The 26,821-nt window shown below is 42.5% G+C and overlaps 1 protein-coding gene across 6 annotated transcripts in view; it reads left to right on the top strand.

The window, feature by feature from the left end:
* The window catches only part of evlb (Enah/Vasp-like b), a 118,955-nt gene that overhangs the window by 39,622 nt on the left and 52,512 nt on the right, over positions 1 to 26,821 (top strand). The window contains exon 1 of one of the 6 annotated variants that reach the window (XM_062044988.1): positions 18,106 to 18,680. The exons of the other annotated variants lie outside the window; for them this stretch is intronic. The gene's annotated coding sequence lies outside the window, so the exon portion shown is untranslated. Of the gene's footprint in view, positions 1 to 18,105; positions 18,681 to 26,821 lie in introns of those variants that run through there. 6 annotated transcript variants of the gene reach the window in all.

The raw sequence follows: 26,821 nt of genomic DNA on the forward strand, positions 1-26,821 counted from the left end.
GTGCTGGAGTATTGTCGCTAATACTTGTCGATGTCATCACTACCTGTCGTGCTAATACTCGTCGATGTCGTTATTTGCGGTAAGCTGTTCCTGTTGGCTGGTTCCTATAGCTATTTACAGTTTGCTGTCTCCTAGCTCCTTGTTTTGTGTTTTCCTGTTAGCCAGATCCTGTTAGCCGTTAGCTATTTCCAGTTTTTCTGTTTTCTGGTTCCTGTTTCCAGTTTGCTTGTTCCTAGTTCCTGGTTTGTGTTTTTTCTTTATTTTATGGTGTGGAAGTCGATCCCTACCCGTTTCACGGATATCACGTCACAGAGCCAGGCGTGTCGTTTTACCAGAGTTTTTATTTTCCTCATGCAGCTTTTCATACATTTCTTGCGTGTCACTTTTCTCCAGTCTCATCTCGCTCCCCTCCGCCGGTCACTCACTGTTAAAGACAACAGATGATTAGACTAACACGTACCACCTGTGTCATCCAATCACCTGTCAGCTGTGTTTCTCCTTCCCGCACATGCCCCGCCCCCAGCTGATGGTTCTCCGCCCTTGACACCATTGCCGGAGGCATTGACCTTTGCTCCTGCAGACGCGCTGACTCACTTCCCTCCACATACCTCCACCGCCAGACTTAGGCCGGGACATCATCCGGCCGCGCCCACTCCCCCCCCCCCACATGAGAGCGAGAGAGGAAGTCCGCCACGGCCATCTGCGCCCCCGACCTATGGATCACTCTGAAATTGTAGGGTCGTAAAGCGAGATACCAACGGGTGATCCGCGCGTTGGCATCTTTCATGCGATGGAGCCACTGGAGGGGTTTGTGGTCCAAGCAGAGGCTGAACGGGCGTCCCAGCAGGTAGTACCGGAGGGCCCCGACCGCCCACCGGATGGCGAGGCACTCCCTTTCGACCGTGCTGTATCTAGTCTCCCTTTCTGACAGCTTCCTGCTGATGTATAGGACCGGGTGGTCGGTGCCCCCCTTCTGCTGGGATAAAACAGCTCCCAGCCCTCTGCCCGACGCGTCCGCCTGCAACACAAAATGGGATAGAAAAATCAGGCATATGCAGTACCGGCTCCTCCCAAAGTGCTTTCCTCACCTTCTCGAATGCCTGCTGGCACTGCTCCGTCCACTGGACCAGATCTGGAGCACCCTTTCTGGTGAGGTCAGTTAGTGGGCTGGTCAGGTCCGCGAACCGGGGGACGAACCTCCGGTAGTAGCCCACCAGCCCTAAAAACTGCCTCACCTCCTTTTTCGTCTTCGGGGTCGGGCAGGCCGCAACTGCCGCGGTTTTGTCTATCTGAAGCCGCACCTGACCTTCCCCCAAGTGGTACCCCAGATTCTGTACATCCCTCCGGCCAACCGCGCACTTCGCCGGGTTGCCGGTGAGCCCCACCCACCTCAGGGACTCGAGTACCGCCCCCACCCTCTGCACATGCTCCGCCCAGTTGTTACCCTGGATGATTACATCATCCAGATAGGCGGCAGCATATGCCGCGTGGGGCCGCAGCACCCGGTCCATGAGTCTCTGAAATGTGGCGGGCGCACCGAACAAGCCGAACGGAAGGGTCACGAATTGGTATAATCCTTCCGGAGTGGAGAATGCCGTTTTTTCCTTAGACTCTGGAGACAAGGGAATCTGCCAGTAGCCCTTAGTTAAATCCAGTGTCATGAAAAAACGAGCAGAGCCCAACCGGTCCAGGAGCTCGTCGACCCGGGGCATCGGGTAGGCGTCAAAACGTGACACATCATTTACCTTGCGGTAGTCCACACAGAATCGCACAGACCCATCTTTCTTCCCTACCAGAACTATGGGGCTGCACCATGCACTGTGTGACTCTTCTATTACCCCCAATTCCAGCATGGCTTTTAATTCCTCCCGAACTACTTTGCGCTTGTGTTCGGGTAGCCTATAGGGCCGAGACCTCACCGTCACGCCTGGGCTGGTCTCTATGTGATGCTGGGTGAGGTTCGTGCGGATTGGCAGGGGGGAGAACACGTCAGCAAATTGTTGCTGTAAATTGGCCACATCTGCTTTCTGTGACGGCGTCAGATGATTATCACAGCGGAGAGGGAAGGGCCGGGGGGAGGGGGGAACCTCCGGACCCAGCTCCTCGCCCTCCGCTATCGCCGTCACCATGGAGACAGACTCCGCTTCCCTCCACCCTTTTAGTAGGTTGAGGTGGTATATTTGGGTTGCCCCGCCCCGGTCAGACCGCCTGACCTCATAATCCACGTCACCTACTCGTCGTGTGACCACGAAGGGTCCTTGCCACTTGGCGAGTAATTTCTCCTTCCCCCTCCCCCCCGGCAGCGTCGGATAACCTCGCGTCGCCGCTAAGAACAGCGCGGTCATCTCTTTTCCCTACCAGTCGTGAACACACCCCCATACACTGCTTTATTAACCTGTTAAACCCTGGCCAATTAGTTCCCAAGATTACGGGGTGTATTAGGCGCGAACTTACCGCCACCTTCACATTATGCTTTTCCCCTTCGGAAAAAATTTCCACCGGCACCACGGGATACTCGTGAATGTCCCCATGCACACATCTAACCCGCACCCGGGTGACCTTTTCCAATGCCCCGGGTCGAATCAGGTTTTGGTGAATCATGGACTGTTCGCAGCCCGAGTCCACCATCGCCCGACGTATACTCCCTTGTATCCTTGCCGGTACATAGTATGTCTCTCCTGGACGGGGGGAGGGTGCCGGAGGGTCGCCAGCCCGGATCGAACCCCCCACATCCAGGTGTCCGGGCTGTCCACACCTCCAGCACACCTGCCCAAGCATTCGAGGCGCCCTTTGCGGGGGAAACACAGTGTCCACAGTAACCTGGCCCTGCGGAGGAGAAAGCAGAATATTGTTGTGTCGTTGCTGTGGCCCCGAATGGGCTCCCTCCGCCGGCAGCGCACGCATCCTGCGCGGCGCCGAAGATGGCCGCTCCGCTCCTCCTGTGGTCTTCTCCTCTTTCCCTTTAACCCGGTGGACGGCCAGGTGGTCCTCCGCCAAGGCCACTGCCGCTGCTACGTCCTGGGGCCGGTGGTAGCGGATCCAAGCTGACGTCCGCGCCGGGATTGCGTCCAGGAATTGCTCGAGGATGATCCGCTCAATTACCTCCTCGACTTGTCCGGGTTGCAGCCATCTCATCGCGGCGTCTCTCAGCTGCTGGCCCAGGGCGAACGGCCGCTCCTCCTGGCCGAGTCGCATGGCCCGGAACCGGCGTCTGTGGTCCTCATTGGATCCTCCCGTCCTGTCCAGTATCGCCCTCCTCACGTCCCGGTAGCTCACTCGGGACACTGGTGGCAGGCTGAGCGCCGCTCGCTGTGCTTCTCCTGCTAGTAGCGGTAACAACCGCACCGCCCACTCCTCTTCCGGCCATGCACATGACTTTGCAGTCGCTTCGAACATGTCCAAAAAAGTTTGTGCATCTTCCATCTCAGCCATTCTGTGCATACCCACCGTCGTTAACGTCGGCTTTGTTGCTGCGGGTGTCCCCGCTGCGGTCCTTTCTGTCATCGCACGCAGAATCTGGCTCTGCTGAGCTATTTGGTCTTGCATGGCTTCCATCTGCCGGTGGTTTGCGGTTGACTGCTGCGCCATTTGGTCTTGCATCGCTGCCATCTGCCGGTGGTTTGTGGTCGACACCTCCGCCAGGAGATGTCCAAGCGCCTCTATCGGGCTCGGTGACGACATTACAGTTTTTGTCTTTTTGTTGGGCGCCAAATATGGAAGTCGATCCCTACCCGTTCCACGGATATCACGTCACAGAGCCAGGCGTGTCGTTTTACCAGAGTTTTTATTTTCCTCATGCAGCTTTTCATACACTTCTTGCGTGTCACTTTTCTCCAGTCTCATCTCGCTCCCCTCCGCCGGTCGCTCACTGTTAAAGACAACAGATGATTAGACTAACACGTACCACCTGTGTCATCCAATCACCTGTCAGCTGTGTTTCTCCTTCCCGCACATGCCCCGCCCCCAGCTGATGGTGCCCCGCCCTTGACACCATTGCCGGAGGCGTTGACCTTTGCTCCTGCAGACGCGCTGACTCACTTCCCTCCACATATGGACATTAAATTATGTTTTCCTGTACCAAGCCTGCCTTCTCTGCATCTTGGGGTTCGTCACCAACAACTTCTGACATTGTGATTTGAATGAAGGTTTTGTTAAGTGGGCAGCGTGGCTCAGATGGTTGAGCAGCCATTCAGCAACTTCAGCCATCTTGCTGCCCACACTTGTGTATGAATGTGAATGAGAGGTCGTAGGCGGCAAGGAAAACAAAGACAACAAGAATGCTAACACATTGGGCTGCATACGGCTGCAAAATACACCATACTGTTGAAACAAGCATACGAGGAGTAATTTTTTATAGGTAAGATTTGGGGGGTTTTTTCTTCCAAAAAATAAAAATAAGCCGACGGCTGCTTCTGCTCAGTCTCCAACTTGCTAAAAGTAAATTCTAGATTATAATTCAGGCATCTCTCACCTAGTAGTAGACAAATGTTGCTATTGACCGACAGACTGGTCGACTTTCACATCCCTGAGATGGCGAAATAGACCCCAAAAGACGCTACCTGTAGGAACTTTTTTTAACCTTTCGTGAAGATTGTGATTGCATCCTTCATCCGAACGGAATTTTGTGAGCGTCCCGTCGGTCGGCATCCCGGCGAGAGTGGAAATATTACAGTAAGCGTTTGTTTATTATTGTTAGTTTGTAAGTTTAGCACCGAGCAATGCTGCGGATGCTATAGTGTGCCAATATAACTGCATCCATCACTCGGCTTCTAAAACTTATTGCCCATCGTCTGTGTTCGGGCTCAAAAATATAAGGTCCCGGATCATAATTTTTCCAAAAATAATTGTTGTTGGCTCTCAAAACGTCTGCTTGATTAGCATTGTTGTTGATGGTGAAGGGCTCTGTGGTTCCTAGCGCGACGTCACGCAATCACGTGACTGGCTTCCTCATTATCTCTCAAAATAGCTGGGGAATCTCCCCGAGATTCATGCTATTTTGATCATATCTATTTATCCACAAACTTTAGAGGTCTTTTGGGGTCATAAATCAGATATATAAGATAATAGCTTCAATAGGGACACACATTTTCTGTCCACTCTACTGGTACTTTAAGCATTGGTGACTTTACCGTGTTTCCCACCTCTTTATTCACTCAGTAAGGTTAATTGTGCAAACCCCACAGCTGCACCTTTCGCTAATTAGCTCCTTTGGTTCTAATTATGTAAGTAATTTAGTTTAGTCATCTGCTGGTGGCTTTGTTAGAAAGTGACATAGGATAATAAAAAAAAATTGTCTGCACTTTTATTAAATGATGTTAATTGGCGTATATTCATGCTAATTTTAGAACCGTGCTGAGTCATAACTGCTAGCGATGCTGCTTGCTGTACAGTTACTGGGTTAATTAATAAGAAAGCAGCCAGCAATGCAGGCTTAGAATATTAAAGTACACAAAGAATGCTAATATGATTGTTTTTGTACTTGTGCATTTAAATCAGATCTGTAGCTTTACTTTTTGCTGCTAAATGTTTTTAGCTCTGTTGCCTAACAGCATTAGCCATTAGTTTAATTTCCACATAAAGCATTTGGATTTAATTGGAAACAACATATCTATCTGTGTTGGCCCCACGATGAGGTGGTGATTTGTCCAGGGTGTACCCCGCCGTCCACCCCTGTGCAGCTGGGATAGGCTCCAGCACCCCCCGTGACCCCGTAAGGGACAAGCGGTAGAAAATGGATGGATGAATATTGAAGATAAAATTATTTTTAATGTTTGCCTTTATGTACATAAAGCAAGCATTACATTATGATGTAGACTAAAACCATTTTTTTTTTAGCCTTGCTTCAATCCTTAGTGTTCCTGTAATACAATGTATGGCTTGAGGATTAAGTCTCAATATGGTGGAAGGCTTTTTGGTTTCCAGGATTCCCAAAGGGGAGGCAGCAAATGTGTGTGTTATTGTCATAGATGCTGCGCGTCCCGACAGATTAGAGCTGAAGTCCACAGCGCACACGTGATGTCAAACAGGGAAAGCACTTCTGGGAATTTGTAACATATTCTGGGTCACTGGATGCGCCGAGTGATGACTCGTGGTCGCACGCAACAAGATGTCCGCAGAGTTGAACGTGCGGCCAATTACAAATGTGCCTGTGAGGCGTGGAGTCCCGCAGGCACTTAACCTAATAGCACGTTTCCAACTGGGAATGGAACACACATAAACACAACTGCTGTGTGCTTGCTTGTTGTCGTTCACAGTGCTGTAAAATTCCTAGTTAACATTTCTATGATTGATGATTCACCATGTTTTAAAACAATTGAGTTTGAGTTTGAGTTTATTTCGAACATGCATGCATACAACATGATACATCACAATTTCCAGTTTCTCTTTTCAACATGTTCGAAAAGGAGTAGGAAGAAGCAGAGCTTATTTAATCCTACCCCTTTTCTTTTACATAACAGTTGCTAAAACTTTTGTTCACTTCCTGTTCTCAATTTATTCACAATATACTCCTTAAAGGCCTACTGAAATGAATTTTTTTTATTTAAACGGGGATAGCAGATCCATTCTATGTGTCATACGTGATTATTTCGCGATATTGCCATATTTTTGCTGAAAGGATTTAGTAGAGAACATCGACGATAAAGTTCGCAACTTTTGGTCGCTGATAAAAAAAGCCTTGCCTGTACCGGAAGTAGTCTGACGTCGCAGGTTGAAAGGCTCCTCACATTTCCCCGTTGTTTACAATGCAGCGAGAGCGATTCGGACCGAGAAAGCGACGATTACCCCATTAATTTGAGCGAGGATGAAAGATTTGTGGATGAGGAACGTGAGTGTGAAGGACTAGAGTGCAGTGCAGGACGTATCTTTTTTCGCTCTGACCGTAACTTAGGTACAAGGGCACATTGGATTCCACACTTTCTCCTTTTTCTATTGTGGATGACGGATTTGTATTTTAAACCACCTCGGATACTATATCCTCTTGAAAATGAGAGTTGAGAACGCGAAATGGACATTCACAGTGACTTTTATCTCCACGACAATACATCGGCGAAGCTCTTTAGCTACGGAGCTAACGTGATAGCACATCGGGCTTAAATGCAGATAGAAAAAAAAGAAATAAACCCCTGACTGGAAGGATAGACAGAAAATCAACAATACTATTAAACCATGGACATGTAACTACACGGTTAATGCTTTCCAGGCTGGCGAAGCGTAACAATGCTGTTGCTAACGACGCCATTGAAGCTAACTTAGCAACGGGACCTCACAGAGCTATACTAAAAACATTAGCTATCCACCTACGCCAGCCCTCATCTGCTCATCAACAACCGTGCTCACCTGCGTTCCAGCAATCGACGGAGCGACGATCATAGATGCGGTCGGCGGCCCGGAGACGGAGGAAGTCAAGGTGAGGTCGGCGGCTAGCGCGTCTGCTATCCATCTCAAAGTCCTCCTGGTTGTGTTGCTGTAGTCCGCCGCTAATACACCGATCCCACCTACAACTTTCTTCTTTGCAGTCTTCATTGTTCATTAAACAAATTGCAAAAGATTCACCAACACAGATGTCCAGAATACTGTGGAATTTTGAGATGAAAACAGAGGTTTTTGTATTGGATCCAATGGGTCCGAATACTTCCGTTTCAACGATTGACGTCACTCGCATACGTCATCATACATAGACGTTTTCAACCGGAACTTTATCGGGAAATTTAAAATTGCATTTTATAAGTTAACCCGGCCGTATTGGCATGTGTTGCAATGTTAAGATTTCGTCATTGATATATAAACTATCAGACTGCGTGGTCGGCAGTAGTGGGTTTCAGTAGGCCTTTAAGTAATCACAATAAAATCAAATAAATAATACTCGGTGAAGTAAGTTACATTTCATATGGTGAGATGAGTAAGATTATTTTGAAAAACTTAACAGATGGATGGATGAGGCCCAACTAAAGTACGCTACTCCACTTCAACCAGCAGAGGCGCTGTTGATTCAGTCTCAATAATCTGGCTGACTGAAGAATGCTGTTATTTGTCTTTTGTTACAAAACAATTGTTGTAGGGCTGCAACTAACGATTAATTTGATAATTGATTAATCTGTCGATTATTACTTTGATTAATCGATTAATAATCGGATAAAAGAGACAAACTACATGTATATCCTTTCCAGTATTTTATTGAAAAAAAAAACAGCATACTGGCACCATACTTATTTTGATTATTGTTTCTCAGCTGTTTGTACATGTTGCAGTTTATAAATAAAGGTTTATAAAAATAAAAATAAATTACAAAAAAAAAAAAATTACAAAAAATTGTCTCTGTGCATGCGCATAGCACAGATCCAACGAATCGATGACTAGATTAATCGCCAACTATTTTTATAATCGATTTAATCGATTAGTTGTTGCAGCCTTAAATTGTTGTGAAAAAAGATTATTCTTTACATCATGTGGGGAATTTTTTTTTTTTTACTCCTGGTAGGAGGTTATGTAGTCATTGGCGTTGGCTTGTCTGTGAGTGAGTGTGTGAGTGTGTGAGTGAGTGAGTGAGTGAGTGAGTGAGTGAGTGAGTGAGTGAGTGAGTGAGTGAGTGAGTGAGTGAGTGAGTGAGTGAGTGAGTGAGTGGGATACACAGTTGGCAAAATAACTCAAAATATTGTTGGAAAATATTGTTTAAATTTTCAGAAAATGTCGAAATAGTATAAGGAACAAGTGATTAGATTTTGGGCCTGATCCGAATCATTACCTTCTTTTGTATGTGTGTGTGTGTGTGTGCGTGTGTGCGGGTGTGTGTGCGTGAAATAAATTGAGAAATAAATGCTCAGTTTGATTGTTTAGTAAAATAAACACAAGCTAGAAACATGCCCGCTGTCTGGCTTTTCAACATTTATTTTAAATTACACACCATGTATAAAATGAGGGGGGAAATCCAGGAAACAAATTAAATTAAATACAGTGAAACAATGTCAATGATAAAAAAAACACTCCAATGAAGACTTACAGAATAAATTACTGTTTTAACAGAAACCACAGTAGCAAAATGACAATAACTTGGGCAAAAGGCACAAAACATTGGTCTCACAAAAGAGACATTAAAGTGGAACTGCACTTTTTGGAATTTTGCCTATCCTTCACAATCATTATGACGAGGGATGGAATTTTTTAACGCATTCTATGTAAAATACATAAATAAAAGTCCACTTACACAGGAGCCAATGGGAGGTCCTCGATTCCGCACATAAAAGCCAATTAAAAAAAATCTGAAAACTGCCAACAATACTCCACTTACATTTTGTGACTTCAATATTAACCAAGCATTAGCAGGAAAACTATTTTTAGCGGTGACGTGATCACCATTTTATGCCGCAATGTTTACATCATCAAGTGGTCAGCTGTTTCCATGCTTCCTTGCTCCTTGGAAGTTTATTTTTAGAACATAAATCATGCCTCTCCCTTGCATAGTATAAGGCTGAAGATGTAATCTGACAAATTGGTACACTTTGACATCCAATTTGAACCCAGAAAAGGTGAGAATGACAAGAAGCAGTGTTTGGCTCAACCTCCCTTTTCTTTGCTAGGATTATGAGTCATTCTTCATCTAAGCAGAATTATAACAAGATTCTATCAGTCGGCATACTAATGGCAGGCCGACTAACTAACTAACTGTTATTTAGCAGGGGTGTCCATCTGTTATGGTTCAGTCTGTTGCTTGCCCATTTCGGAGGTAAAGACTAAGCACGCTCCTTGCCAAAATATTCCTGCATGTTGTGATAAACAGAGGAAACGCTTGACAGGTCAACCTTTTAGAGCTAGTATCTCAAGCAGAGGCGATACGGAGACTGGCAGATCTAAGGAAATAAGTAAGAGAACACATTTCAGTTAGAAACGTTTAACCTCTCCCAATTGATAAGTGGACTGTGTCGGATCAGCCATGTAAGTCCCAGCACTACAGGGGCAATGTCAGAAGGCATAACATAGAAAAGACATTCCTCAACATGGTTACCAGATAAGCGGAGGGTAAGAGGAATGGTCTGATAAGAATTATGATATATTTGACGCTGATCTAAAGAATGTACAACCTTAGGACTGGCTACAGCAGAAGTGGGTATTTTGTGAACCTTAACCAGCCCTTCCTCTACAAAATAGTCATTAGCTCCTAAATCATTGAATGTCAAAATGTCAAGTTCTATATTGGAGGTAGCCAGTGGCAGGAAAAAAATGCGTAGTAATCTAAGAAGCAAAAAAACATCTAAAGGTGGTCTTCAATGGAAGACGGATTGATTGAGCACAAAAATCACAAAACATATCTACAAAATAACTAAGCAAGAGAATACTTAAAGGGATGGAAGCAACTGGAGGTAGGAGCTGGATGTGGTTGGCGTGATATAGACTTGATGTGTTGGGACAGAGAATTAAGATCTTGCGACAACAGGTGAATCTGGTAAGTCTAAATAGGCTAGGGTAATTCCAAACAGCTGTGCTCAATCACTCACGCCTTCCCCTGAGAACTATGGCAACTGAAACAGCAGAAAAAACTGAACAAGGCAGCAAACTTGCCAGCAGGAGGCAGACATATAACAGAAAAGATGGCTTCAATCGTAGTTGGTCTCAGTCTTGGTGCATTTGTGGCAATTTTAAGGATTTTGTGAAATCAAAGTTAGCATTTTCTAAACCGAATTATTGCGCGTCGAAGACTAAGAAGGAAGAGGGCAAGTATTTTGGCTCTGGCAGTTTGTGGGACATTTTACTTTCACGTCTGCTCCGAAGAGCTTGTGGGTGAGCAATCGGAGACATTATTTCCTAAAACGTATTCTTTTCACCTGTTTTCTGCTCATTTGTCAACGATGTATTTTGTAACCGTCTATTTTGGCGAATAATTATAAAGTTTCTCACTTTTTGATGACGTTCTTGTCGGATTAATGCGACCGGAGCGTGGAAGCGTTCACACTGCAGTCGCATCGCATACATATCCGATTTATATCCACATACAAAAGAGGTATGACAATTCTGGAATTACAGATATGATACGGATATGAAAAATCTGGAATTACAGGTTCTGAATCTAAATTGACCTGCAGTGTGAACAAGGCTTTATTTACGTGCCTCCACCTCGACAGCGTCTTTTCCCCGTCACCCCCGGTATATTTGTTATAAATATACGCTACTTTGTATTAGAAAAGGCAACAGTCAAGGATACATGTACATGTACAATCAGTCTGCCCTGCGACAAGAAGGACCTTATTAAATACAGCTTCAGACTACAATGGCAGGTTCTCACAAAGCACTTCAGGTAAATTTCTACCAAATATTGATAATCCGCTGACGTCGCTGGTAGAAAAAACATCACAGGCTGTGCAAATTTCAAACAGCACGTATGGGGGAAGTATGAAGGAAGGCAAGATTGTTTTCTAAATATCTCCGCCATGCCTCCATTGTTTGATTTCAAATTTTCTGGACTTATGCTCATCCTAAATACACAAACACAGGTATCTATGGTAAAAAAAAGGTGGTTTTGCATAATTGGTCCCCTTTAAATGGGATAAGGAACAAGTGATTACATTGTGGGCCTGATCTGGATTGTTACGTTTATGTTACGAGCCTCAACTTTTGTGTGTGTGTGTGTGTGTGTGTGTGTGTGTGTGTGTGTGTGTGTGTGTGTGTGTGTGTGTGTGTGTGTGTGTGTGTGTGTGTGTGTGTGTGTGTGTGTGTGTGTGTGTGTGTGTGTGTGTGTGTGTGTGTGTGTGTGTGTGTGTATGTGTGCGTGCATGCGTGTGTGTGTCTGTGCGTGTGTGTATGCTGATGGCCCCTCATCCACCCATAGAGAAAAACACAGTGGATGACTGACAAGAAGCTGCAGTCTCTTTCGTTCCACTATAGATGACTCAAAAATATATGTGTGGATTTTCATTTTTCTCTCAGTAAATGTCAGAAATGGAATAAGGAACAAGTGGTTACAGGATGTTATACATTGTGTATGTTTTTGTTTGTTCGCTGTTAAAAAACTCATGCAAGGAAGAGCCCATGAACTCATATTGGTGCAAATCCTGGTGTTGTGCAGGTGTACCTAGTGTTGTGTCTCGCGAGAGATACACTCAAAGCACTTTTAAGAAAGATTATGCCAAGAATGCAGCCTTACGCATGCTTTTTTTGCATGCACCTTGTCAAATCTCCACTGTATGTGTGCGTGTGTGTGTGTGCAGATTAACTTGTTGTTGAGGGCCTCATCGGGGATATATTGACCTCCAAGTGTTGGCTGCACTCATGTTATGTCAGAGGATTTGGATTTGGTCTTTGGCGCACAACGTAAAGAAGCAATCCTTTTCCTTTCCCTTGTTTTCCACTATCTCTCTTTGTCCCTCCATTAGAGAACATTGTACTTACTATGAAGTCCCCTTTAAAGGTGACCTATTATGCAAAAGTGACTTTTCAATGGTTTTCTAACAGTAGTATGTGTCCTTAAACCATTTATTAGCACCAAATGTGAGAAAAAATATATAATCTCCCTTCACTTACAGTATTTGCTCCACTTTTGAGAGAAGAGACACTCAAACGCTCGATTTTTTTCAACTTTATAAAATTTGGACCACTCAACAGGACAAGGAAGTGTTTTTTAATGTAGAAATAAATCATAATATGACCCCTTTAAGACATCATTCCATTTAATGATAAATAGGTACAGTAAATATTGCCTACCATTGTTCTTTGTTTGACTGATTTCAACCTTTTCTATCACACTACAAAATAACAAAACTAAGTGCTATGATTTGTGCTGATATTGTATCGACTTAATACCGGTATCGGGTAATACTCAAGGTTTTGATATCAATATTGTATCGGAAGTGAAAAAGTTGTATCAGTATCAGTTATCATTAAAAGTAGATAACGTCTTTCTTACTATAAAGTGCTTTGAGTCATGAGAGATAAAGCACTATATAAATATAATGTACTGCACTTCACTTCTAAAATTCGACCCTACAAATTAATAAAAATATGGATGATTGCTGATCATACTTGCCAACCTTGAGACCTCCGTTACCGGGAGGTGGGGGTTGGGGGGCGTGGTTGGGGGCGTGGTTAATAGGGCAGTATATTTACAGCTAGAATTCACCAACTCAAGTATTTCATATATATATATATATATATATATATATATATATATATATATATATATATATATATATATATATATATATATATATATATATATATATATATATATATGAAATACTTGACTTTCAGTGAATTCTAGCTATATATATATATATATATATATATATATATATATATATATATATATATATATATATATATATATATATATACATATATATATATATATTTATTTTATTATACATATAAATAAAATAAATACTTGAATTTCAGTGTTCCGGAGGCTATCCAGTAGATGGCAGTATTGTCTTGTTTAACTTCTCCGTTCATGAATGAGTATATCATTTCGGCCACCATGTTCAATGGAGAAGTCTGTTCTACAATATTTACAGGCAACATACACCTTCCCCTTCGAACTGTCCTGGATGAACTGAAATTCTTGTTTCCATTCGTTTTGGAACTTGCAAGCGTATTTCTTCATCTTGCTCGTCGACAGCATCGCCATGTGATGTCTGTAACTTCCTCGTTCTTCTGCTTCGTCTCCTTGTTGTGTGCGCAGTTGTGCACTCTACTCTCTAAAAGCCGTAGATATTATGACGTCATTGGGCAGGCAAGCTGTTTATATTGTGGGAAAGCGGACGTGAGAACAGGCTGTCCCCACTCAGGTCCGCATTGAGCTGGAGGGGGCGTGGCCTCCAGCTCCGGCTGAATACCGGGAGTTTGTCGGGAGAAAATTTCTGCCGGGAGGTTATCGGGAGAGGCGCTGAATACCGGGAGTCTCCCGGTAAAACCGGGAGGGTTGGCAAGTATGTTGCTGATGATAGTGTATTGGATCAATATTGGTATCGGCCAATACACAAGGCTCCCAAATCGCTATTGTATCGGTAGTGAAAAAGTTGTATCGGGACAATCTATGTGTGTTCCTTTTCCACTACATAAAGAGGAACTGCACTTTTTTAAATTTTGCCTTTGTGAGTCAAGAACACACGTCTTTCTTTTTTTTTGCATTTTAAACATTATAAAAAAAGCTAGCAAAAGGCAGCTAACAAGGCAGCAAATAGGGACCTATATTGCCTATAAAACGCTCTAAAAAAACATTCAAAAACCGCCAGCAATGCTCCAATTACATGCTGGCACCTGCATATTAAACAAAAGCTATATCGACATTGTCATTGTAAGAGCTAACACCAAGGAACTACTTTACAGGCGTAGTGACACATTGCCTAGCTCACACTGCTCTTTCGACCACTAGTGAGTAGCCAGCTGCAAGCTTGCTTAAGCTGCTAATAACATTGGTTTCTATCCGCTATAGAATAAAGAATAAGCTTGAGCTGAAATTTGAAAATCTACTCGCTATCACCTTAGCATCGCTAGGAAGCAATATTTATCTGAGTGAGGATTATTCTGAATTAAGCACTTCCAGAAAGAACCAACATCCCATCAGTGTGCATGCCAGTGAGCACAGACATTGCAAGTCCTTGTTTTATCTGCTTATTTAAAACGTTTAGCGTGGCGGCGTGACCAAGATGCTAAAGCGTCCGCCCAGAATCTTGAGGATTTGTTTGTATGAATCCAGCTTCCGCCATCCTTGTTACTGCCGTTGTGTCCTTAGGCAAGACACTTTACCCACCTTGCTCCCAGTGCGGCTCACACTGGTGTATGAATGTGAATGAATGTTCGGTTGTGGTCGCAGGGGTTGTAGGCGCAAATTGGCAGCCACGTTTTTGTCAGCTCTGGCTACACTTACCACCACAAAGGGGAGAAAGTGGAGTGAATGAATGATGGGTTTTCAATTCTCACACTAATGTGCTTTGAGTGTCTACAAAAGTGCTAATACATCTAATCCATTATTATTATAACAACAAATGTTGTTGCTATGCATTCTGTAAATTGAATGGGCACAGGAAAATAGTCTTGATAATGCTTATGATGACCAAAATACGGTAAATATTACATGTTATCATGAATGTGCATGCAAATGCAAAAATGCATTTCTTTCAATATGCATCATAACAAAGAGTGTAATATTTAAAAAAAAGGATATATGTTGATAGTCCAACTCTTACTGACTGGTATACACAAGGAAATTATATCAGTAGAAAAGACTGCATTTAGTTTAGATAATAATGAGTCATATATTGGAATATGGGATCCATTATTTAAATGTGTTTTAACTATTAAATTAACCTAAATTAGGACTTATTTTATCTTTGTGGAAAATATTGGACACAATGTGTTGTCAAGCTTATGAAATGTGATGCAAGTGTAAGCCACTGTGACACTATTGTTCATTTCTTAAACGTTTTTATTTTATTTTTCATAAATAGCTGTGATGATAATGTCAATGAGGGATTTCTAATCACTGCTATGTTGGAATTCTTATTAATATTGATATTGTTGTTGATATTATTCATTTTTGTTTTACTACTTTGGAATTGTTTTGTGTCATGTTTGTTTGTCCTCTCAATTGCTCTGTTGATTGCTATTCTGAATGTTGCTGGGCCGGGTTTGGTTTTGGAATTGGAATTGTAATATTATGGTATTATTGTGTATTATTTTGTTGGATTGATTAATAAAAAATGTAAAAAAAAATAAAAAAAAAGTATACCAAAAAAAATTAAATAAAAAATGAATGTGCATGTCACTACATTACATACAAACAGCTAGTACATAAAATGACCCTGGAGGTTTTTGGAGGTTTTTTAGAGTGGCAGGTTAGATTGTATTATGTGCATTGTTAGCTGCCTCTGAGTAGCAGTTATTTAATATTTAGAATATACAGAAAAGAAAAACATGTGTTCTTGTCTCACATAAGGATTGTGGATGATGGGCAAAATTCCACTAAAAGTGCAGTTGCCCTCTAATGTTAATTTGTTGTATGTGATGTATGGCTTCTATTAAGTTGAGTGCAGAGTTACAGTATACAGTACGTGTAATAAGTGGATAAAGTACACAATAGCTTCTTGGAGACACACACTTAAGGCGTGGACCAACATAGCTAATTAGCATTTAAGGGGGATCTATTTTGCAAAAACTATTTTTTTCTACTTATTAGTACTTGTTTTTGTGTATTTAGGATCTGCATAATTGCCGAAAATTTGAAATCAAACATGGAGGCATGGTGGATATACAGTATTTATAAAACAATCTTGCATTCCTTCATACTTCCCACAAACGAGCCGTTTGGAATTTGCCCAATTTGTGAAGTTTTTTTCCACGTGACGTCAGCGGATTATTCATACATGGTAGACTTACCTGACGAGCTTTGTGCAAGTCTGACGCTGTAATCATTAAGTTACTTCTTTTTCTCTATCCTCTTGTTGTGGGGCAGACTGGCTCGTACATGCACATGTAGCATATAGTTCCAAGATCTAACTTAAATCTGTCAGTAGACTCCATAAGGAAGCGCTAAAACAACATGGATGACGAAGAGAAGACGCAGTCAAAGTGGAGGCATGCGAAAAAGGCCACCCACAAAACGGCCCATCCTGAAGAGATGTTGAGAAAGCACCTTGAAGATGGTCTGAAAAACATCATCTGCATATGCAACATTTTTACCTAAGAACCACCATTACATGTTATATAGACCACAATGAAGTGTTTTAAATGTAAAAATAAAATAAAATATGACCCCTTTAAAGCTGCAGACACACAACATGATGTGTTGATAGTCGTGCTTACTAAAAGCACGACTCGGAGTTTGCGCGCGTCTGGCTGTTTTCGAAGTGAGGCTGTCGAGTTTGGCAATTACCTTGTGCAAAGCTAGTACAACTTTTTGTACTTTTTGTGCTTTTTTGGCTTCGCTGTGTCACTGTGCCGTGACACTTTGTAGCTTTGTGTCGATCGGTGCTGCGAGCTAGCACACCGGAGCCGGCTAGCATTACTGGCCTGAGATACGGAGGTGGATTTTTCCTTCTGTTGCTGGATGCGTCGGCAGATAGACCGTGATGCCTGCACCGAGGAAAAGCCCCACATCGGAGGAGTTCGAGGAGATGAGGCTCAAACTCCTTTCCCTGTGCGGCGATGTAACTGCGGTGAGGGAGCACCAGGAGCAGCTTTTGGGCCTGCTGGAGGAGGTGAAACAACTACGCCTCCAGAACGTGGAAAAAGACCGGCGCATTGTGGACCTGGAGCAGCGAGTGGACGAACTGGAGCAATACTCCCGCATGAATGATGTGGTCATCACCGGGATCAAGATCAAGCCACGCAACTACACGCGTGCGGTGGCCGCGGACAGCTGGGAGCCCAGTGTGCAGGAGGCACAGTCGGTGGAGCAGCAGGTGGCTTCCTATCTCCAAAGCAGGGGGATAGAGATGGACCTGGAGCACATCGACTTTTTACGTATAAAATACTACACGGTTTAGCTCCAGCCTATCTCGCCGATTGTATTGTACCATATGTCCCGACAAGAAATCTGCGTTCAAAGAACTCCGGCTTATTAGTGATTCCCAGAGCCAAAAAAAAGTCTGCGGGCTATAGAGCATTTTCTATTCGGGCTCCAGTACTCTGGAATGCCCTCCCGGTAACAGTTAGAGATGCTACCTCAGTAGAAGCATTTAAGTCCCATCTTAAAACTCATTTGTATAATCTAGCCTTTAAATAGACCCCCCTTTTTTAGACCAGTTGATCTGCTGTTTCTTTTCTTCTCTCCTCTTCTCCCCTGTCCCTTGCGAGGGGGAGTTGCATAGGTCCGGTGGCCATGGATGAAGTGCTGGCTGTCCAGAGTCGGGACCCCGGGTGGACCACTAGCCTGTGCATCGGTTGGGGACATCTCTGCGCTGCTGACCCGTCTCCGCTCGGGATGGTTTCCTGCTGGCCCCACTATGGACTGGACTCTCGCTGATGTGTTGGATCCACTGTGGACTGGACTTTCACAATATTATGTCAGACCCACTCGACATCCATTGCTTTCGGTCTCCCCTAGAGGGGGCGGGGGGTTACCCACATATGCGGTCCTCTCCAAGGTTTCTCATAGTCATTCACCGACGTCCCACTGGGGTGAGTTTTTCCTTGCCCGTATGTGGGCTCTGTACCGAGGATGTCGTTGTGGCTTGTACAGCCCTTTGAGACACTTGTGATTTAGGGCTATATAAATAAACATTGATTGATTGATTGATCGAGGCTTGTCACCCACTGCCCATGAGGAACCAGAGACCACCCGCTGTGATCATGAGATTCGCAAGTAGAAAGAAGAAGATCGCACTATTAAGGCAAGGACGCAAACTCAAAGGAACAGATGTTTTCATCAATGAACACTTGACCAAGAAAAATGCTGACATCGCAAGGGTCGCACGACAACTTAAAAGGCAAAGCAAGATTCAACAAACCTGGGTAACGAACTGTAAGATCTTCATCAAACTAAATGGGACGCCGGAGGAAGCAAAAATCTTGGTGATAAGGAAAATAGAAGATCTTGATAAGTATTGACATTGATGCAGTACTTGGTATCAATGTAGCTTGTGACCTTTACATCATCTCAATGCTACCCACACCAAGAACACAGACCACACCAAGTATTGATATGGACATGTTACAGAAGATCCTCCAACATCAACAAAAAGAACTGGACATGTGTGAGTATCAAGAGCACACCACAACAGAGACTGATATGGACATAGACCCTGATAATAATTTTTTCTCTGCGATTGTTAAAAACTGTAATTATTTTACCCGCAAACAATATGAAAACAGTGTAAAATCAGAAGATAGTCTATCTATAATACATTTCAATAGTCGAAGCATGTACACTAACTTTGAGGCTATCAAAGATTACTTGAAAGAATTTAGTCATCCATTTACCATTGTTGCAATCACTGAAACCGGGTTCAACAGTGATAAAGGTATTGATTTTAGTCTGAATGACTATGAATTAACATACATAAACAGAATAAATAAAATAGGAGGGGGGGTCGCATTTTACATTCATAAATCTGTTACATTTAAAGTTTTGACAAACATGACCATAGCAGTCGATGGATTATTTGAATGTTTAACAGTGGAAATCCTAAATGACAAAAAGACAAATATCTTCATGCGCTGTGTATACCGGGCACCTGGTTCAAGCATAGAAACTTTCAATGAGTGGATGGGTAAAATATTTTCCTCTGTGAACCAAAAAAACATATTTATCTGTGGTGATTTTAACATTGACTTGTTAAACTCAACCAAGCAAAAACATGTTGATGACTTCATTGACACTATGTACAGCCTGTCTCTATATCCAACCATAACCAAACCAAGCAGAATAACAACACATAGTGCCACAATCATTGACAACATTTTTACAAACATTATGGGATATCAAGTCACCAGTGGCCTATTTATATGTGACATCACTGACCATTTACCTGTTTTTACTTTATGTCATCTCAAGAAAACCAAAGACACTATGGCAAAAATCTCTAAACGAATAACAACTGAGGAAACAATCTGTGCCCTAAACAATAGTTTGGCAGTTCAGGATTGGACTTCAGTATACAGAGAACCTAATGTGGACAGTGCTTATTGTAATTTTTTAGACATCTTTACTTCCCTGCATAATAAACATTGCCCCGTAAAAGAATATTTTATAAAAGGAAAAAATAAAAATAGCCCTTGGATCACAAAAGGGATAATTAATGCCTGTAAAAAGAAAAACAATCTCTACAAACTTTTCATCAAAATAAAAACAAAAGAAGTCCAACAACGATACAAGAAGTATAAAAATAAATTAACTGATATTATGAGAACAAGCAAACAGTTATATTATCAAAAAAAACTATATGAAAACAAAAATAATATAAAAGGAACTTGGGATGTTTTGAATAGTCTAATAAAACAAGGATATTCCAAGTTGACATATCCTGATTACTTTATTGATGAAAACGGTGAAGATTATAATATGACTAATGTAGTAAACAAGTTCAATAGTTTTTTTGTAAATGTTGGTCTTAAATTGGCTGTTGATATCCCAGACAATGGAGTTACAAAATCAACTATTGAACAGAATTCTTCGTCATTCTTCCTCTCAGCTACAAATGAGCAGGAAGTGACAAACATTGTGCGGAAGTGTAAAAGTAAGTACTCCACTGACTGCCATGATATCAACATGATATTGGTTCAAAAGGTTATCCTGAGTATTGTAAAACCATTAACTTATATATGTAATTTATCATTCCAGACTGGCTGCTTTCCAAGTCAAATGAAAATCGCTAAAGTAACTCCGCTCTTCAAAAGTGACAGCAAACACGCTTTCACCAATTACAGACCAATCTCTCTTTTGCCTCAGTTCTCAAAAATCTTAGAGAAACTATTTAACTCTCGACTTGAATCTTTTCTTGAGAAGCATCATATAATCAATGACGGTCAGTATGGCTTTAGGTCCAAAAGAACAACTACAATGGCAATAACTGAAGCTATTGAGGAAATTACTAATGCACTGGAGCATAAAATATATGCAGTTGGTATTTTTATTGACCTAAAGAAATCCTTTGATACCATTAATCATTCAATTCTACTAGTTAAAATGGGAAGATATGGAATTAGGGGGCTGGCTGGTGACTGGTTAAAAACTTATTTAACAGGGAGGGTACAGTTTGTTAAAATGGGTCAATTTTTATCTGATACTCTTGGCATTGCTTGTGGTGTCCCCCAAGGGTCCGTGTTGGGGCCAAAACTGTTTAATGTATATATTAATGATATGTTTAATACATCCAAAATAATGAAATTTATACTTTTTGCAGACGACACAAATATATTCTACAGTAGTGATGACTATAATGAGCTCATAAATACAGTAAACACAGAACTAAACATAGTAAAAAAATGGATGGACACAAATAAATTATCTTTGAATATAAATAAAACTAAGATAGTAATGTTTGGAAATCGCAACATAACGTCTGAACAGAAAATAAGTATTGATGGTACCCAAATTGAAATCGTAAATGAGAATACATTTTTGGGAGTAATAATTGATAGTAAACTATCATGGAAACCTCATGTCAGACACATTAAAACAAAAATCTCCAAAAGCCTCTCAATTATAAACAAAGCAAAACTATACCTCAATGAAAATGCACTCCGTACTCTATACTGCACCTTGGTACTCCCATACCTTACATACTGTGTTGAAGTATGGGGGAATACTTACCAAAACACAATTCATCCTCTGATCATATTACAGAAAAGAGCAGTGCGGGTCATTCACAACGTTGGTTATTTAGAACATACTCATAATCTGTTTATGCAATCAAAGTTGCTCAAATTTGATGACCTTGTTAAATATAATACATTAATAATCTTATATAAAGCTTTTAAGAAATTATTGCCACCTAATCTACAACGTTTTTTTATAAGACGAGTGCAAGCTCATAACTTGAGAGGCTTTGGATATTTCTTATTGCCGAGAGCTCAAACCACTCGTAAACGTTTTTGTGTGTCTGTATGCGGAGTAAAACTATGGAACAAACTGGATTTACAACACAAGCAATGCCAAACTATTAATCGATTTAAACTATTATAGAAACATGGGGTCTGATTCAAATATAGAGATGAGGGTCTTTAATTTGACCTGCTGCTGTACTCTGTCTCAAAGTGTAACATGTGCTCAATGTTTCCTTACCATTATTGCTATATTGTCTATTACCATTATTGCTATGATGTCTATTACCATTGTTGGTATATTCATTATTCCTACATTGTTGATACAAATGATTGTTACAGTGTAATAATTATTGTTACCTATGGTAATGCCACTATGATACAACATCTGTATTATAATCCTTGAACAAAGTGAGAGTGAAACTCATGTGAATAATCACTGAATGGAGAACTGGGGGTGGGATTAAATAAATTATCTTCTTCCACTCCCTTACAGGCAAAACTGGACAATAATGCACTATGTTAATTTATATTATTATGTTTTGTCAACTTGTACGTTTTTGTCATTGCCTGAAATAAACAAATAAATGAAAAAAAAAATGAAAGTACCTTTAAACGGTATAAATTTCAATATCGAGGCTAACACACTTCTAATGCACAATTGTAGGACCTCTGACATGTATTTGAGGTAATTGAAAAGTTGTAAAATACAGAGACTTGAAAGGTTTTCTGCATATCGCACATGCAGCTAAAAGCCTCCAAAACATTTCCTGTCATGACCACATAAAGTGTGGACACCACGTTGTATATTAATGCCTGCATCAAAGTTGCTCATTAAACTTTCACATCAACCCACAGCTGTGCATCTCTCAGCATCAGCAACCTGCAGGAAACAATTTAATGCTTTATGGGACTTTGTGTAGAAGCAGTAAAAGAAAGCCGTCCTTCCATGGATGTTCATCTTCAACCTAGAAGACCACTTTTAACAAATAACGCAGATAGAATAACCACCACACTTCGACAGGATTTCTTCTGTTGTACATGATGTTCTTTCACACCAAATGCATTCAGACATTTCTTTTCTGCACTTGGAAGAGAAAAGGATGTTACCCAAACTGTTTTCACTGGTCTCGACTCGCTTAGACCAAGAAATTAGAAGTAAGGACTCTGATTGATAAATAAATCATCCAAAACGGTCCAAATAATGCCTCATACACCTCACAAGTATATTTTTTAAAATCAAACCAGGCTGTCAAGTGCATGCCTAAATAATAGGGGGTGACCTAATCCTGAATTATAGGGCCGTATCAGCCAATCAGGACCACTGTTGCATTAGTAGTAGGTGTCAAAAGTGTCACCGTTTGTGTGACAGTTTTGGGTTTTGGTGTTTTTCCTTGTTTTGAGTTCCATCCTGTCTAGCACTCTTACTTTTGTTTCACTTCCTGTTTCGGCTGTTCTGCAGTGACTTTACCCCTACTGCTGAGTGTCATTCTGCACACCTGTCCCTAGTTGGCAACTAGGAGGCTCACCTGTCCTTGATTGCCAATCAGGAAGTTTTTCTCTACCAGTGTCGCTTGCCTCTTGCCGCTGGTTCATTGTCCTATATTCATGTCTCACATTGCTGTTTGCACGACCTGTAGTTGTTTTATTATGCCTGGTATTTAATTAAAAATGTGCTTCCTGATTTAACCGGTACATTGCCTGCCATCTCTGCATCCTGGGGTCACGCTGCCTGAAGCCATGCGCGACATCAAGTTTAGACACACATTCCCACGCTAGTGAATGAGAAGTTGTCTCCAAACTTTTGTTTGGTACTGTATGCGGACTAATCATGTATTGCTGAGTATCACGCTTGTATAAACAGCAATTAAAAAATATATCTTTACATTCTTTATGAAGTCTTCTGACAGCCATACTCAGTGGTTAAAAGAAAGTGACGCAACAATTGAACCAATACGTATTACTCTTCAAATCATGATCAGTTGTGGGCTATGGTTGTTATTCGACAGCATAAAGGAAGTCCCCATCATGTCCTTATAGACATGTGATGATTATGAGAGGACAAGACAGGACGTGGGGTGTTATTACAAAGACCGCCAGCCATATCAATAATGACTTATTCATTTATTTACATCTCATTCATCTTTTTCTTTTCCAACCTGCCATACTTTCTAGGCCAGAGCCAATATTCCACGCCTGTTGTCATGCCAACAGATTTGCCTGCTTGTGCGTGCTCTCAACAGTCTAGCACAATGTGTGTGTGTGTGTGTGTAGTCAGTACTCATTAAAGTACACACACCTACACAAAGCATCAAGCTGATAGTGGCTCTGAGTGTACGTATGAAATATGTTGTCTTTAAGTATGACGACACACTAATGACATCAATGTTTGTTTTCCATAATTGAAGCCATCAGCGCTGGAATCGCAAATTCCCGACGGTATAAAACAGGATTATGTGAATTAGCATTTAAACTGTTGACGGTGCTCTAAGCGTTCAAATGAGCTGTTAGAGATGCTGACTCCCCCCGTAAAAAAAAAATCTCCTGCCGGCTGATTTTTCCACACATTAACAGTATCCAAGTTCTGTCTCCAAGGCGGCAGATGTAAATACATTCAGGGCCGTGGAGAGGGCCCTGAATGTATTGTTAAACACAATACTACTGTGTGTTTAACACCAACATCACTTGTATGATATCCAACACAAGAGCTGGATCAACTAGATTAAGGAGTGTCCAAACTACAACAGTTTTCAGTGCGGTCCGCGAGACATCACAAGTTTGAAAATAAGATTGGCCCATGGCACGTCTTTTCCTAAATTTTTGTCCATTGTGAATTGAATCGCAGTGATCTTGCTAGCCTCTTTCGGGAGCAGATAGAATCGATGGCTAATAACCATGAGATTTCAGACACTTTACCACAGCATCAATTTATATGACCCAAAGTTAACTATAACTAACAAATAAAGTCAACACACCTTGTGCTCACTGACCTTTGTGGACATGATGATACACGTTGTTTCCACTTCGATACTTTTCAACTTCGATATAACTATAACCTGCTACCCAAGAATGTACAACAATTATTTTCAACAAAAGAGGAGAAATATAATTTTAGAGAAAAATTTCATTCAAAACATTTGTACACACGTACAACACTTAAGACCTTCAATATGTGGAATTAAAGGCCTACTGAAATGAGATTTTCTTATTTAAACGGGGATAGCAGATCCATTCTATGTGTCATACTTGATCATTTCGCGATATTGCCATATTTTTGCTGAAAGTATTTAGTAGAGAACATCGACGATAAAGTTCGCAACTTTTGGTCGCTGATAAAAAAAGCCTTGCCTGTACCGGAAGTAGCGTGACGTCACAGGTTGAAGAGCTCCTCACATCTGCACATTGTTTTCAATCATGGACGCCAGCAGCGTGAGCGATTCGGACCGAGAAAGCGACGATTACCCCATTAATTTGAGCGAGGATGAAAGATTTGTGGATGAGGAAAGTGAAAGTGAAGGATTAGAGGGCAGTGAAAGCGATTCAGATAAGGATGTTGTGAGAGGCGGGTGGGACCTGATATTCAGCTGGGAATGGCTAAAACAGTAAATAAACACAAGACATATATATACTCTATTAGCCACAACACAACCAGGCTTATATTTAATATGCCACAAATTAATCGCGCATAACAAACACAGTCCGAGTCCATGGTTCTCGCCCGGAAAAGGGTGGGGTGCCATCTCCAGGTTAGGGAGGAGATCTTGCCCCAAGTGGAGGAGTTCAAGTACCTCGGAGTCTTGTTCACGAGTGAGGGAAGAGTGGTTCGTGAGATCGACAGGCGAATCGGTGCGGCGTCTTCAGTAATGTGGACGCTGTATCGATCCGTTGTGGTGAAGAAGGAGCTGAGCCGGAAGGCAAAGCTCTCAATTTACCGGTCAATCTACGTTCCCATCCTCACCTATGGTCATGAGCTTTGGGTTATGACCGAAAGGACAAGATCACGGGTACAAGCGGCCAAAATGAATTTCCTCCGCCGGGTGGCGGGGCTCTCCCTTAGAGATAGGGTGAGAAGCTCTGTCATCCGGGAGGAGCTCAAAGTAAAGCCTAAATAAGACTAAATAAGCTCTGCTTTTTCCTACTCCTTTTCGAACATGTTGAATGGGGAAACTGGAAATTGTGATGTATCATGTTGTATGCATGAATGTTGGAAAAAAACTCAAACTCAAACATTCAATCACTATATACAATTAAAAAAATTCAGCTTGTTTCCACCCTTTATGACTTGACATCTTTTGGTTTTGGGCAGAGATTAAAGCACAGACACTTAAGGAAGCTTCTACTGCTTTGTCGTTGCTGAGGTAGTTAAAAAGCTCCTCGGTGGCAAGGCCCCGGGGGTGGATGAGACCCGCCCGGAGTTCCTTAAGGCTCTGGATGCTATGGGGCTGTCTTGGTTGACAAGACTCTGCAGCATCGCGTGGACATCGGGGGCGGTACCTCTGGATTGGCAGACCGGGGTGGTGGTTCCTCTCTTTAAGAAGGGGAACCGGAGGGTGTGTTCTAACTATCGTGGGATCACACTCCTCAGCCTTCCCGGTAAGGTCTATTCAGGTGTACTTGAGAGGAGGCTACGCCGGATAGTCGAACCTCGGATTCAGGAGGAACAGTGTGGTTTTCGTCCTGGTCGTGGAACTGTGGACCAGCTCTATACTCTCGGCAGGGTCCTTGAGGGTGCATGGGAGTTTGCCCAACCAGTCTACATGTGTTTTGTGGACTTGGAGAAGGCATTCGACCGTGTCCCTCGGGAAGTCCTGTGGGGAGTGCTCAGAGAGTATGGGGTATCGGACTGTCTGATTGTGGCGGTCCGCTCCATGTATGATCAGTGCCAGAGCTTGGTCCGCATTGCCGGCAGTAAGTCGGACACGTTTCCAGTGAGGGTTGGACTCCGCCAAGGCTGCCCTTTGTCACCGATTCTGTTCATAACTTTTATGGACAGAATTTCTAGGCGCAGTCAAGGCGTTGAGGGGATCTGGTTTGGTGGCTGCAGGATTAGGTCGCTGATTTTTGCAGATGATGTGGTCCTGATAGCTTCATCTGGCCAGGATCTTCAGTTCTCACTGGATCGGTTCGCAGCTGAGTGTGAAACGACTGGGATGAGAATCAGCACCTCCAAGTCCGAGTCCATGGTTCTCGCCTGGAAAAGGGTGGAGTGCCATCTCCGGGTTGCGGAGGAGACCCTGCCCCAAGTGGAGGAGTTCAAGTACCTCGGAGTCTTGTTCACGAGTGAGGGAGGAGTGGATCGCGAGATCGACAGGCGGATCGGTGCGGCGTCTTCAGTAATGCGGACGCTGTATCG

The sequence above is a fragment of the Entelurus aequoreus genome, linkage group LG04, assembly GCF_033978785.1.
Source record: "Entelurus aequoreus isolate RoL-2023_Sb linkage group LG04, RoL_Eaeq_v1.1, whole genome shotgun sequence".
NCBI lineage: Eukaryota > Metazoa > Chordata > Actinopteri > Syngnathiformes > Syngnathidae > Entelurus > Entelurus aequoreus.